The sequence below is a fragment of the Coregonus clupeaformis genome, unplaced genomic scaffold (genome assembly GCF_020615455.1).
Source record: "Coregonus clupeaformis isolate EN_2021a unplaced genomic scaffold, ASM2061545v1 scaf0092, whole genome shotgun sequence".
Lineage (NCBI taxonomy): Eukaryota > Metazoa > Chordata > Actinopteri > Salmoniformes > Salmonidae > Coregonus > Coregonus clupeaformis.
Genome location: NW_025533547.1, coordinates 585151 through 599897, shown reverse-complemented (window position 1 = coordinate 599897; position 14747 = coordinate 585151). Strand labels below are relative to the sequence as shown.

The 14747-nt window shown below is 44.3% G+C and overlaps 1 protein-coding gene across 4 annotated transcripts in view; it reads left to right on the top strand.

Moving 5' to 3' along the window:
* The first annotated feature begins 4852 nt into the window (after positions 1 to 4852).
* The window catches only part of LOC121534199 (sex comb on midleg-like protein 2), a 101193-nt gene continuing 91298 nt past the window's right edge, over positions 4853 to 14747 (top strand). For all 4 annotated transcript variants that reach the window (XM_041840757.2, XM_041840760.2, XM_041840755.2 and 1 more), the window contains exon 1: positions 4853 to 4935. The gene's annotated coding sequence lies outside the window, so the exon portion shown is untranslated. The remainder of the gene's footprint in view (positions 4936 to 14747) is intronic.

The following is a 14747-nucleotide window of genomic DNA, read 5'->3' as shown; positions in this document are numbered from 1 at the left end:
TGATGACAGACAGGTTGCTTGGAACTAACACTCCTCTCCCGGCGGCGCTCCCGAATCCGATTATCCAACCTGATGGTGAGTGAAATAAGATTATCCAGCGTAGGCGATTCATCATATGACACCAATTCATCTTTTAAAATCTCAGACAAAGCATTGATGAACACTCCTTGTAATGACTCGTCATTCCAACCACTCACTGCTGCTAAAGTCCGAAACTCCACTGCCATCTCCGCCACACTGCGAGCCCCCTGCCGAAGAGAAAACAACCGTTTCGCAGCCTCCTTGCCTCGTACGGGGTGGTCAAAAACCTTCCTCATCTCAGTGGTGAAGGCAACGTAAGCGTTGCAAATGTCCGACTGACTCTCCCAGACCGCGGATCCCCAGGCACGAGCGGAACCGCTAGTAGAGTTGATAAGGTAGGCAATACGGGCTCTTTCTGAGGCGTAGGTGAGGGGCTGTTGTTCAAACACTAACGAGCATTGAGTCAAAAAATCGCCACAGGTTCCCATGTTCCCGTCATAGCGCTCTGGAGCAGGAACAAAAGGCTCTCTGATCTGAGCTGAAGGGGTAGTAAGGGCAGACACTTGATTGGTGAGTAATTGAACCTGATTAAGCAGCACCTGACTGTCCTCAGCAATCGTCTTAAACAGGGTATCATGTTGGCCAAGTAAAATGCCCTGATTGGCTATGGCAGTCCAAATTTGAGTGCACTCTGGGGTGGTATCCGAGCTACTGTCTGCTGGGTTCATGATGGTCAGATCATACTGTTATGATTTACCAGTATTAGAACCCAAATGCAGACAAGTACACCAAGCCAGAGAAGGTTTAACAGGTTTATTTAAAATGTTCAATAATCCAGGTTTCCAATAATAGGGGATGAGCGAGTCCAGGTTACAGGGAGGGTAACAGATCCAGGTCAGGGCAGGTGTGGTACCGTAATGTCCTAGTGTCCGTGGTGAGTCCAAAAGAGAGGTCCGGTAGTATAGAGCAGGATGGTGGTGGCAGGAGTGAAGCGGAGGCAGGAGTCAGGTTCCAAATATCTGTGGCACAGGAGAAAAAGTAAATAGAACAGGCCAAAACACAAAGAGCAAAAATAAACAGGTTGAGTCGGCAGCGAGACTAACATGGTCGTCTTGACTATGATCTGACGATGAGTAGTAAGTTTGACCGGGTCTTAAAGGCTGAGGTGATTATGGTGAATGAGCTGCAGCTGGAACCCTGACTCCCGCACACCAGACTTCACTCCTGCAATCAAGGACAGACAGAGGGGAGGGAGAGAGCAGAGAGAGAGCTACCTAGCAGCAGTAGGCCTAACAGCAAGAGGAGCAAATGGTGGTTAAAATATAATTCAAATTGTTATAAATTCAGTTGTTAAATTGTGCACCCATAAATGTACAGGCCATTTTCAGTCATATTCTGCCCTATGTCAGAACAGCTGACAACTTGACAAGCTAAATTTGTCGAAAAACAACATTTTATTAATATTTTATTGTGGATATTTCCATGAAGCCACCATCATTTAATCAATATAGGCTGTGCAATAGATGACTATTTTCGTGGATCTCATGTTTTCAATGAGTTCAGTAGAGTCGGGCTGATCTTCGGATGGACTAAACATAGCCCAATTTGGAACGACTCTTTTTGGGCGAAATAGCGTCAACCACAGACGGACCTGATACCACAGACGGACCTGATACCACAGACGGACCTGATACCACAGACGGACCTGATACCACAGACGGACCTGATACCACAGACGGACCTGATACCACAGACGGACCTGATACCACAGACGGACCTGATACCACAGACGGACCTGATATCGCCCATAATTCGATGTCCATGGATGATGTCACATGCTGAGTGGGTAGCGATTTCGACGCATGCCTCTTCGCTCCGGTATCAAACCTTACATCATTTGTTTCTGCATATTTTCATACTGTGCTGTCGTTGGTACAGTACAGAGGTGTATTCGTTACGTCTTGCAAAGGAAACCGTTTAAAGTTTACCATTTAAGAACCAAACGAAGCCAACGGAATGAAACAGGGAAAGACTACGCCCAATTGGTCCAATAGAATCTCTCGTTTTAGTTGAAAAACATTTTCTGTTTGGAGTAAACTGTTTTACACCGCAGGGAAGTGTGATTAGTCCTCTGTTGTTCTCAATCATGATCAATGATGTTTACTCTCAGGTACAGCTGGATATAGGGAGGTCGTTATTTGCAGATGATGGGGCCTTATGGAAGAGGGGAAGAAATGTGCCATACATAGTCAGGAAGGTACAGGAAGCAATTGATGAGGTAGAGCGGTGGGCATTAATGTGGGGATTCAGGTTCTCTGTAGAGAAAACTCAAACAGTGTTCTTTACCAGGAGGAAGGTGGGAGATGAGGTTATATGGGAGAAACTTGGAGAGGGTGGGGGCCTTCAGGTTCCTTGGGGTATACTTTGATACTAGACTGACCTGTGCAGAACACATTGAGAGAGTGGTGGGAAAGTGTAAGAAGGTGCTAAATGTGATGCGCTGTCTGACAGGGAAGGAGTGGGGGGCTGGGCGTTCCTCATTGAAGACCATGTATGTTGCATTGATCACTATGGCAGTATAGCATATGGTTCGGCAGCCCGGACCTCACTGGAAAGGCTAGATGTCATACAGGGGCAAGGACTCAGAATATGTAGTGGGGCGTTTCGGACGTCCCCAGTGGCTGCATTACAGGTGGCGATGGGGGACATGCCGTTGCAGATTAGGAGACAGCAGCTGGCAATGAATTACTGGGTCAACCTACAAGGACATGGGGTGTCTCATCCTGTGAAAGGGATTTTACAGGCATGCTGGGAACATGAGTGAAGACAGAACACGAGCTTTGGGTGGGTGGATAATACCCAGGCGAAGGAGATGGGACTGTATGGAAGGGAGTTTAGTCCAATGGTAGTTATTCCTGTAAATCCACCATGGCTACTCCCGCCTCCAGTAGTTGATCTGGAAGTGTTGGAGAGACTACAGAGAGATAGGGAGGGGGTTGATCCATCTGATTTGTTTAATAGACGTCTGGAAACTGTGTATAAGGATGTTGTGGCCATTTACACAGATGGTTCAAAAGAGCCAAGGACAGGACGTACTGGGTCAGCATTTGTAGCGCAGGAATGTGGGGTGGAAGTCAGGAAACGTATTACAGATCATCTGGCTGTATATACGGCGGAGCTGATGGCCATACTGTTGGCCTTGCAGTGGGTGGAGGAAGTCAAGCCAGACAGAGTAGTTATTTGCTCTGATTCATGTGCAGTGTTAATGAGTCTCCAGTCCTTTAGCTCACAAGGCAGACAATACCTGCTTTATGAGGTGCTACAAACCCATGGCAGGATTAAACAGATGGGTATACAGATAAGATTTACTTGGGTCCCAGCCCATGTGGGGGTGGAGGGGAACGAGGCAGTAGATGAACAGGCTAAATAAGCACTTAGTAGTGGGGATGTTGATGTTGAAGTTTCAATGAGCAAGGCAGAGGCAAAAAGACTGATATATACAGTGATGGTGCAGAGATGACAGGAGCAGTGGAATAGAGATAATAAGGGAAGGGATTTATTTCAAGTACAGAGGAATGTCGGGGAGGGGAGGACGGCAGGAAGGGACAGAAGAGAGGAGGCTATTTTTACAAGATTAAGGGTGGGACACAGCCAGTTGAATAAGACATTACATGTGATACATGTTAAACCCCTACAACTCATCCAGAATGCCGCAGCCCGTCTGGTGTTCAACCTTCCCAAGTTCTCTCACGTCACCCCGCTCCTCCGCACACTCCACTGGCATCCAGTTGAAGCTCGCATCTGCTACAAGTCCATGGTGCTTGCCTACGGAGCTGTGAGGGGAACGGCACCTCCGTACCTTCAGGCTCTGATCAGTCCCTACACCCAAACGAGGGCACTGCGTTCATCCACCTCTGGCCTGCTGGCTCCCCTACCTCTGCGGAAGCATAGTTCCCGCTCAGCCCAGTCAAAACTGTTCGCTGCTCTGGCACCCCAATGGTGGAACAAGCTCCCTCACGATGCCAGGACAGCGGAGTCACTCACCACCTTCCGGAGACATTTGAAACCCCACCTCTTTAAGGAATACCTGGGATAGGATAAAGTAATCCTTCTACCCCCCCCCCCCCAAAATATAATAAAATAAAATAAAACTTTGTAAAGTGGTTATCCCACTGGCTATAAGGTGAATGCACCTATTTGTAAGTCGCTCTGGATAAGAGCGTCTGCTAAATGACGTAAATGTAAAAAAATTAAAATGTGATAGGAAAGCATCCAACAGGAAAATGTGATTATTGTCAGGAAACAGAGACCGTGGAGCATGTATTGCTACAGTGTGGGCAGTATCAGAGAGAAAGAGAGAGGATGAGATCTAGTATGAGGGAGAAGGGGATACAGTAAATTAGTTTAAAGAGTATATTGAGTAGAACGTCATTAGATATAGTCTGAAATATTGTGTTATCTTTTTTAAGAGCAACGGGGCTGGCAGGTAGGATTTAGACAGATTTTTCTCCCTGTCTCTGGCCCACACTCCAGTACAGTAGGTGGCGGTAATGCGCCATAACGTTGGATGCCAACCACCGATAAACCCCACTGAAGAAGAAGAGTAAACGGTTTCTGATTCAAAACGTTTAGCAATGACGAAACGTTTTGCAACAGAATCGGTGTAATGAATACACCCCTGGGGCTGTGGCAAAACGTTTCTTAAACGGAAGCAAACAGAACGAAAAGGGAGGGACTTACCTGAATTTGTACAATAGAAACTGTCGTTTTGCAACTGTTTGGATGAATGATTCCACCGCAGGTTGTGCTGTCTGGTGAGCATGCGCACCGACTCAAAACTACGAAATATGGCGGCTGACGACTCCTAGAAAAAAAGTGTTGGGATCTGATCAATTTCGTTAAAAAGCTGCCCTGGTAAGTAATTTCTTCTCATTCCAAACAACATCCCAAACCACCACGGTTTGAACATTTTGATTAAATTAGTAATGAATCGAAAAAAAGACATTAACTTAAAGGTCGCTCGCTAGCTAAACTAGCTTGCATTAGCAAGCTAACGTTGTTAACACTTGCAGGCAGGCGCTAAAGAGACATTAGTTACCGAGCTAACAGGTCTATTTGTCCAGTACTGTCGGTAGAATGAAGAATTGATCTATTTAGCTAGCTATCTAATATTATCTACATTGGCCTAGCACCAGTTCACATCTGACTGGCTAACTACAGACAACGCCAGTGATGATGTAGCAAGCTACCCAGCTTTAGCCCTAGCTAACTAATTTGTTTTGCTAGCTACTAACGTTAGCTCTCAAGAACCGAAGTGGGGCAACTATACATGAACCAGAATCTGGCCTTACAAGAGACGTTGATATGGAGATTCTCCTTTAAGCCCAGGAAGCAGTCATTCAACTTGCCATTCAACAGCATTTTATTGTCAAAATACGTTCGTTACTCACCAAATATGGAGTTTCGATGAGCAACTATAGTAATTTACTGCCATCACGGCCGGTATGTAGCTACTTCCAAAAAAGGTCCAAATTAAGTGTAACTGAAAAAATGGCACCTCCAATGTATTGTATTCCGACCTGTGGATGGTAGTAATGAGTGATTTACATTTCGGTTGCCTATACATTTTTATTTGGACCTTTTTTGGAAGTACCTACCCGCTGTGATGTCAGCAAATGACGATAGTTGCTCATCGAAACTCCATATTTGGTGAGTAAGGAACGTATTTTGACATTAAAATGCTGGTGAATGGCTGCTTTCTGGAGAAATGCCATATCAACGCCTCATGTAAAGCCAGATTCTGGTTCAGGGTATACCCAGTTTACAGCCAGCCCCCCTTCCCAGTTGGCAAAACCTGTTTGAAAAAACGTCAGTAAGCATGTTTCCATCCAGTTTTCATGCGAGTAAAGTCATGCTGTATAAAAAATAATTATGTAAATGCGGACAGATAATTTTTTCGTTTGACATGGTGGTATCTTTTGGTGTCTGCAAATAAATGTATGCGATAAATGGCAGTGGAAACTTCTTTATGCGCAAATATTGATATAAAAACCATCATATGGAAGTAAGCTTGGAGTCACGCAATGAGATGTTGTGTTGTGGTCCACCCACTATGACTCGGGGAAACAATGCTTTTTATTAGGCCAGGGGTTCCCAAACTTTTTCACTCGGCCCCCTTCCAGCATTGGGGAACATCCCGCGCCACGTCTATTTCTGTGGGCACAGGCACCGTTCATGACACAAACTGCTCACACCCCTCTGGTTGGTGGAGAGACTTTTGCAGGTTTAAAGCGTATTTCCTTCAATTCTGTTTTGTCATGGGGTGCAGAGAACATTTTGCCTTTTAAAATTTTGCCATGCCTAATGTGTGTTCATGTGATATTTGAGTGACTAAAAAATTACAACAATATCTATGGGCTAAAAAACCTAAGTAAAAAAACGTTAGCTGACATGGGCTAGTTGATCTGGACATTTCTGACAAGTTATAAATATCTCTCTAAGGTCTGTAATGACTAACATGACAAGAGGAACTGCTGATGCACGACCCAATATAGAAATGGCATCTTGTGCATTCTACTATTACAACTTTCAACAGTAAGTTTAAATCCGTACTGAGTTCCTTCAAAATAACAAAAATTAGGCTACAGATGAAATAACTCATGAACAGTGATCTTGATGCTCCTTTCCAATAAATATTGAGGGTCTGATTCTGGTGACATGATTATCGACGCTTGACTGCCGTTTTGAGAAGAAGGAAAAAATCTTGCTCTTATCCTTAATCTCATTATGTAGACTGGCCTTCCCGCACAGCCTAGGGCTGTATCTGTGGACTGTTAATCTCATTATGTAGACTGGCCTTCCCGCACAGCCTAGGCCTGTATCTGTGGACTGTTAATCTCATTATGTAGACTGGCCTTCCCGCACAGCCTAGGCCTGTATCTGTGGACTGTTAATCTCATTATGTAGACTGGCCTTCCCGCACAGCCTAGGGCTGTATCGGTGGACTGTTAATCTCATTATGTAGACTGGCCTTCCCGCACAGCCTAGGCCTGTATCTGTGGACTGTTAATCTCATTATGTAGACTGGCCTTCCCGCACAGCCTAGGGCTGTATCTGTGGACTGTTAATCTCATTATGTAGACTGGCCTTCCCGCACAGCCTAGGCCTGTATCTGTGGACTGTTAATCTCATTATGTAGACTGGCCTTCCCGCACAGCCTAGGGCTGTATCTGTGGACTGTTAATCTCATTATGTAGACTGGCCTTCCCGCACAGCCTAGGCCTGTATCTGTGGACTGTTAATCTCATTATGTAGACTGGCCTTCCCGCACAGCCTAGGGCTGTATCTGTGGACTGTTAATCTCATTATGTAGACTGGCCTTCCCGCACAGCCTAGGGCTGTATCTGTGGACTGTTAATCTCATTATGTAGACTGGCCTTCCCGCACAGCCTAGGGCTGTATCTGTGGACTGTTAATCTCATTATGTAGACTGGCCTTCCCGCACAGCCTAGGGCTGTATCTGTGGACTGTTAATCTCATTATGTAGACTGGCCTTCCCGCACAGCCTAGGCCTGTATCTGTGGACTGTTAATCTCATTATGTAGACTGGCCTTCATGCACAGCCTAGGGCTGTATCTGTGGACTGTTAATCTCATTATGTAGACTGGCCTTCCCGCACAGCCTAGGGCTGTATCTGTGGACTGTTAATCTCATTATGTAGACTGGCCTTCCTGCACAGCCTAGGGCTGTATCTGTGGACTGTTAATCTCATTATGTAGACTGGCCTTCCCGCACAGCCTAGGGCTGTATCTGTGGACTGTTAATCTCATTATGTAGACTGGCCTTCCCGCACAGCCTAGGGCTGTATCTGTGGACTGTTAATCTCATTATGTAGACTGGCCTTCCCGCACAGCCTAGGGCAGTATCTGTGGACTGTTAATCTCATTATGTAGACTGGCCTTCCCGCACAGCCTAGGGCTGTATCTGTGGACTGTTAATCTCATTATGTAGACTGGCCTTCCCGCACAGCCTAGGGCTGTATCTGTGGACTGTTAATCTCATTATGTAGACTGGCCTTCCCGCACAGCCTAGGGCTGTATCTGTGGACTGTTAATCTCATTATGTAGACTGGCCTTCCTGCACAGCCTAGGGCTGTATCTGTGGACTGTTAATCTCATTATGTAGACTGGCCTTCCCGCACAGCCTAGGGCTGTATCTGTGGACTGTTAATCTCATTATGTAGACTGGCCTTCCCGCACAGCCTAGGGCTGTATCTGTGGACTGTTAATCTCATTATGTAGACTGGCCTTCCCGCACAGCCTAGGCCTGTATCTGTGAGCTGTTGGCTACAGCCCAACTATCGGTAGAGTTAAAAATGCGATGGAAACACATTGAACTTTAGATTAGAGAAAAAGTACATTTTGTGTTCACTACGTCATTACAAACTGATTTTTATCCGCAACAAGTCAGTTTGGTGGAAACACACCACTGGTAGGACAATTTGCATATTGTCTTTATGCGGATTAGAGAATATTTGCATGAAAATCTGTCGGCAATTGGATGGAAACCTAGCTAGTATAAGATATTTTTATGACGTCTTATTCTGGTCGCAAACTGGTTGAAAAGGTGAACTGGTTTTATGTATTTTAACTGACCAGACTGAGTCTTTTTCTGACCACCATACGACCAGTTGGTCATAAACCACCATACGACCAGTTGGTCATAAACCACCATACGACCAGTTGGTCATAAACCACCATACGACCAGTTGGTCATAAACCACCATACGACCAGTTGGTCATAAACCACCATACGACCAGTTGGTCATAAACCACCATACGACCAGTTGGTCATAAACCACCATACGACCAGTTGGTCATAAACCACCATACGACCAGTTGGTCATAAACCACCATACGACCAGTTGGTCATAAACCACCATACGACCAGTTGGTCATAAACCACCATACGACCAGTTGGTCATAAACCACCATACGACCAGTTGGTCATAAACCACCATACGACCAGTTGGTCATAAACCACCATACGACCAGTTGGTCATAATTGTGACTGCTATATTATGTGCTATATTATGTAGTTAAGACCTCATCATAACATGGTAATGACCACCTGACTACAGTTTATTACCTCATTTATAATCTTCTACAGTCTTCACTCTTATAAAAAAGGTTTCCAAAAGGGTTCTTCAGCTGTCCCCATAGGAGAACCCTTTTTGGTTCCAGGTAGAACCCTTTTTGGTTCCAGGTAGAACCCTTTTTGGTTCCAGGTAGAACCCTTCTTGGTTCCAGGGAGATGCCTTTTTGTTTCCACGTAGAATCCTTTTGGGTGCCATGTAGAACCCACTGGAAGGGTTCTACCTGGAACCAAAAAGGGTTCTACCTGGAACCAAAAAGGGTTCTACCTGGAACCAAAAAGGGTTCTACCTGGAACCAAAAAGGGTTCTACCTGGAACCAAAAAGGGTTCTACCTGGAACCAAAAAGGGTTCTACCTGGAACCAAAAAGGGTTCTACCTGGAACCAAAAAGGGTTCTACCTGGAACCAAAAGGGTTCTACCTGGAACCAAAAAGGGTTCTACCTGGAACCAAAAAGGGTTCTACCTGGAACCAAAAAGGGTTCTACCTGGAACCAAAAAGGGTTCTACCTGGAACCAAAAAGGGTTCTACCTGGAACCAAAAAGGGTTCTACCTGGAACCAAAAAGGGTTCTACCTGGAACCAAAAAGGGTTCTACCTGGAACCAAAAAGGGTTCTACCTGGAACCAAAAAGGGTTCTACCTGGAACCAAAAAGGGTTCTACCTGGAACCAAAAAGGGTTCTCCTATGGGGACAGCTGAAGAACCCTTTTAGGTTCTACATAGCACCTTTTTTTCTAAGAGTGTACTGTAAAAAGTATTGCAGAGGATAAAGTTTGGTATTGACAGCATTGTTCATTGCATTTCTATTTGTTTCCATAGTCAGCAATTAAAGTTAATCTGCAACATATTCTTACATTTAAAATAGATCAAGCAATGGCAAGAACAAATCTACATCACAATTGTTTACATATCTGCATAAAGTAATTGTTTCATAATTCACCCCCAGACATTACATGCATAGAAAGACGGGGACAGAGTATATAAAGGCCCATTGTATTATTTGATTAATAAGAGTGGTGTGATGGGGTAGATCGACTCTGTCAACCACCGCATTCTTATTGGCAGACTAAATAGCCTTGGTTTCTCAAATGACTGCCTCGCCTGGTTCACCAACTACTTCTCAGATAGAGTTCAGTGTGTCAAATCGGAGGGCCTGTTGTCTGGACCTATGGCAGTCTCTATGGGGGTGCCACAGGGTTCAATTCTTGGGCCGACACTTTTCTCCGTGTATATCAATGATGTCGCTCTTGCTGCTGGTGACTCTCAGATCCACCTCTACGCAGACGACACCATTTTGTATACATCTGGCCCTTCATTGGACACTGTGTTAACAAACCTCCAAACGAGCTTCAATGCCATACAACAATCCTTCAGTAGCCTTCAACTGCTCTTAAACACTAGTAAAACTAAATGCATGCTTTTCAATCGAACGCTGCTAGCACCCGCCCACCCGACTAGAATCACCACTCTCGACGGGTCTGACCTAGAGTATGTGGACAACTACAAATATCTAGGTGTCTGGTTAGACTGTAAACTCTCCTTCCAGACTCACATAAAGAATCTCCAATCCAAAGTTAAATCTAGAATCGGCTTCCTATTTCGCAACAAAGCCTCCTTCACTCATGCTGCCAAACATGCCCTTGTAAAACTGACTATCCTACCGATCCTTGACTTCGGCGATGTCATTTACAAAATAGCCTCCAACACTCTACTCAGCAAATTGGATGTAGTCTATCACAGTGCCATCCGTTTTGTCTCCAAAGCCCCATACACTACCCACCACTGTGACCTGTACGCTCTTGTTGGCTGGTCCTCACTACATGTTCGTCGTCAAACCCACTGGCTCCAGGCCATCTATAAATCACTGCTAGGCAAATCCCCGCCTTATCTTAGCTCATTGGTCACCATAGCAGCACCCACCCGTAGTCTGCGCTCCAGCAGGTATATCTCTCTGGTCATTCCCAAAGCCAACACCTCCTTTGGCCGCCATTCCTTCCAGTTCTCTGCTGCCAATGACTGGAACGAATTGCAAAAATCTCTGAAGCTGGAGACTCTTATCTCCCTCAATAACTTTAAGCATCAGTTGTCAGAGCACCTTACCGATCACTGCACCTGTACACAGCCCATCTGAAATTAGCCCACCCAACTACCTCATCCCTATATTGTTATTTATTTTGCTCTTTTGCACCCCAGTATCTCTATTTGCACATAATCTCTTGCACATCTAGCATTCCAGTGTTAATACTATTGTAATTATTCTGCACTATAGCCTATTTATTGCCTTACCTCCATAACTTGCTACATTTGCACACACTGTATATATATTTTCTGTTGTATTTCTGACTTTATGTTTTTTTTTTACCCCATATGTAACTCTGTGTTGTTTTTATCGCACTGCTTTGCTTTATCTTGGCCAGGTCGCAGTTGTAAATGAGAACCTGTTCTCAACTGGCTTACCTGGTTAAATAAAGGTGAAAAAAAAAAAAAAAAAATCCTCATCAAGGACTTCTGAGAACAGAAGGTGATCTGGAGCGTAGTGGTCCTCTTGAATCAAATCACATTTGATTTGCCACATGCACCGAATACAACAGGTGTAGACCTTACAGTGAAATGCTTAGTGTTGTGATGGATCAGATCTGCAGTGAACAGAATCAGTTTATTACAACTTTATCAATTTGAGATTTCAAAAGGACATTCCTGAAAACTTTGGACTCCGCTGGCTAAAAGTATTTCCATGGTACTAGTTGAAGAAGTTTGTGGCAGTTGTATCTTAGAGATCTTCAAACGAGCAACTTGCTCATATACGTACTTAGCGACCTCCACCACGGTGGTCAGGGACATATTTTAGGACTTTCCAGAGAGACTACAACACACCAACCTACTGAGTTTCCTGGCTTTTCATGAAACTTTTTCAGTGGGTAGATCAGCTTTAATATTGCAGATTGTTGCTTCTATCAATGTAATTGTCTGTATAATTTCCAATCCCATATAAATTATATACATATACAGTACCAGTCAAAAGTTTTAGAACACCTACTCATTCAAGGGTTTTTCTTTATTTGTACTATTTTCTACATTGTAGAATAATAGTGAAGACATCAAAACTAGGAAATAACACATATGGAATCATGTAGTAACCAAAAAAGTGTTCAACAAATCAAAATATATTTTGTATTTGAGATTCTTCAAAGTAGCCACCCTTTGCCTTGATGACAGCTTTGCACACTCTTGGCATTCTCTCAACCAGCTTCATGAGGTAGTCACCTGGAATGCATTTCAATGAACAGGTGTGCCTTGTTAAAAGTTAATTTGTGGAATTTATTTCCGTCTCAATGCGTTTGAGCCAATCAGTTGTGTTGTGACAAGGTAGGGGTGTTATACAGAAGATAGCCCTATTTGGAAAAAGTCCATATTATGGCAAGAACAGCTCAAATAATCAAAGAGAAACGACAGTCCATCATTACTTTAAGACATGAAGTTCAGTCAATCTGGAAAATGTCAAGAACTTTGAAAGTTTCTTCAAGCGCAGTTGCAAAAACCATCAATAGCTATGATGAAACTGGCTCTCATGAGGACCGCCACAGGAAAGGAAGACCGAGTTACCTCTGCTGCAGAGGATAAGTTCATTAGAGTTAACTGCACCTCAGATTGCAGTCCAAATAAATGCTTCACAGAGTTCAAGTAACAGACACATCTCAACATCAACTGTTCAGAGGACACTGTGTGAATCAGGCCTTCATGGTCGAATTGCTGCAAAGAAACCACTACTAAAGGACATCAATAAGAAGAAGAGACTTGCTTGGGCCAAGAAATATGAGCAATGGACATTAGACTGGTGGAAATTTTTCTTTTGGTCTGATTTGTCCAAATTTGAGATTTTTGGTTCCAACCGCCGTGTCTTTGTGAGACGCAGTGTGGGTGAACGGATGATCTCTGCATGTGTGGTTCCCACCGTAAAGCATGGAGGAGGAGGTTTTATGGTGTGGGGGTGCTTTGCTGGTGACACTGTCAGTGATTTATTTAGCATTCAAGGCACACTTAACCAGCATGGCTACCACAGCATTCTGCAGCGATACGCCATCCCATCTGGTTTGGACTTAGTGGGACTATCATTTGTTTTTCAACAGGACAATGACCCAAAACACACCTCCAGGCTGTGTAAGGGCTATTTGACCAAGGAGAGTGATGGAGTGCTGCATCAGATGACCTGGCCTCCACAATCACCCAACCTCAACCCAATTGATATAGTTTGGGATGAGTTGGACAGCACAGTGAAGGAAAAGCAGCCAACAAGTGCTCAGCATATGTGGGAACTCCTTCAAGACTGTTGGAAAAAGCATTCCAGGTGAAGCTGGTTGAGAGAATGCTAAGAGTGTGCAAAGCTGTCATCAAGGCAAAGGGTGGCTACTTTGAAGAATCTCTCACATAAAATATATTTTGATTTGTTTAACACTTTGTTGGTTACTACATGATTCCAAATGTGTTATTTGTATATTTCATAGTCTGGATATCAGGACAGCGATTACTCACCTCGTATTGGATGAAGATTTTTTCTTTAACGAGTCGGACGCGAAGGATATCCTACAGACGCCCGACAAGGCCCAAATCCCCGTCATTCGTATGAGAAATAGACTGAGATATCGTGGACGTAGGTCGGGGTACCTTGTAAGGCGGCAGGTAGCTTAGTGGTTTAGAGCGTTGTGCCAGTAACTGAAAGGTCGCTGGTTCTAATCCCCGAGCCGACTAGGTGAAAAATCTGTCTGTGCCCTTGAGCAAGGCACTTAACCCTAATTGCTCCTGTAAGTCGCTCTGGATAAGAGCGTCTGCTAAATGACTAAAATGTAAATGTAAAGGATCCGACGGCGAGCGAGTAAACTGCCTCCTCCATCAATCCTATTAGCCAATCTTCAATCATTTGAAAACAAATTGGACGACCTAAGATTACGGTTATCCTACCAACGGGACATTAAAAACTGTAATATCTTATGTTTCACCGAGTCGTGACTGAACGACAACATACAGCTAGCGGGCTATACGCTACATCGGCAGGATAGAACGGCTGACTCCGGTAAGACAAGGGGTGGCGGTCTGTGTATATTTGTAAACAACAGCTGGTGCATAAAATCAAATACTAAGGAAGTCTCGAGGTTTTGCTCACCGGAGGTAGAGTATCTCATGATAAGCTGTAGACCCACTATCTACCAAGAGAGTTTATCTATTTTTCGTAGCTGTCTATTTACCGCCACAAACCGATGCTGGCACTAAGATTGCACTCAATGAGCTGTATAAGGCCATAAGTCAATAGGAAACCGCTCATCCAGAGACAGCACTCCTAGTGGCCGGGGACTTTAATGCAGGGAAACTTAAATCCATTCTACCTAATTTCTACCAGCATGTTAAATGTGCAACCAGAGGGGAAAAAAAACTCCACACACAGAGACGCATACAAAGCTCTCCCTCGCCCTCCATTTGGCAAATCTGACCATAACTCTATCCTCCTGATTCCTGCTTATAAGCAAAAACTAAATCAGGAAGAACCAGTGATTCGGTTAATAAAAAAGTGGTCAGATGA